The sequence below is a fragment of the Dromiciops gliroides genome, chromosome 3 (assembly GCF_019393635.1).
Source record: "Dromiciops gliroides isolate mDroGli1 chromosome 3, mDroGli1.pri, whole genome shotgun sequence".
Lineage (NCBI taxonomy): Eukaryota > Metazoa > Chordata > Mammalia > Microbiotheria > Microbiotheriidae > Dromiciops > Dromiciops gliroides.
The window spans coordinates 227222256-227223343 of NC_057863.1; the positions used below are offsets into that span (position 1 = coordinate 227222256).

The 1088-nt window shown below is 39.6% G+C and overlaps 1 pseudogene; it reads right to left on the minus strand.

The window, feature by feature from the left end:
* Positions 1-342: 342 nt before the first annotated feature.
* LOC122747381 lies at positions 343-838 on the minus strand (annotated as a pseudogene).
* Between the last annotated feature and the right edge of the window lie 250 nt (positions 839-1088).

Consider the following 1088-nt stretch of genomic DNA (forward strand, 5'->3'; position numbering starts at 1 on the left):
ATTTTAACCCTCTGTTGCTTCTAGAATCTCAGAAGAGTTTTCCTTGATAATTTCTTGAAAGATGTTGGGGTAGGTTCTTTTTTGATCATGGCGTTCAGATAGTCCAAAAATTTTTTTTAATTACCTTTCTCTGCCTCTATTTCCAGGTCAGTTGTTTTTCTAGTGAAATATATCACATTGTCTTCCTCTTTTTCACACTTTTACTTGTGTTTTTATTCTTCTTCAATTCTCATAAAGTCATTGCTGTCCATTGGTTCAGTTCAAATTTTGGAAATTATTTTCGTCATTGAATTTTGTTTTGTTTTTTTTTTTTCACAAAAGTTTATTCAATACGAAACATCTCTAACACTTTTGATTGAAGAGGTTGAACCATGGGCCACGACCAAATCCCACTCTCTAAACTGGAATTCTATTGCTGACCCAGCACTAGCCTCAGCCTTCTTGTCAGCACCAGGGGGAACAACACTTCATCAGCTTCACCACTAGTAAGCCTGGCAGGTCACTTACCCTCCAGGCCTTCAGGCCTCGGCCTTCCTGTCTCAGGATGACTTCTTCAGAGTATGGCAGGCACAATCTCAGGACACAGGTGAAGGTGATCCCAGAGATACTGAATGCCCTCGTTGGTGAGATACCAGTAGAAATGCCTCCATGCAAACTGCTCCTTAACATAGCCACGAGACTTTAGAGACTGCATAGCCTTCATGACATGGAGATTGGGCACATTCTTCTCTGCCAGCTCAGGATGCTTTGGCATGTGGACATCTTTCTTGGTTACCATTACTCCCTCCATAAGAATGGGTTCATAGATAGCAATGCAGTTCTTCTTGGGCATCAACATCTCGGTGGCAGGTACTTGTCATTGATTTTTTGTACGTCCTGTACAAATTGGTTAATTTTACTTTTGAAGGAGTTTTTTCCTATTCAGTGAAATTTTCTCCCTCTTCTTCCATTTGGTCATTTCTGCTTTTCAATGCATTCTTCTCCTCATTGGCTTTTTCTACCTCTTTTGCCATTTAGCGGAGTCTATTTTTTAAAGTGTTATTTTCTTCCATATTTTTTTTGTCTCTCCCTTACTAAGATATTGACCT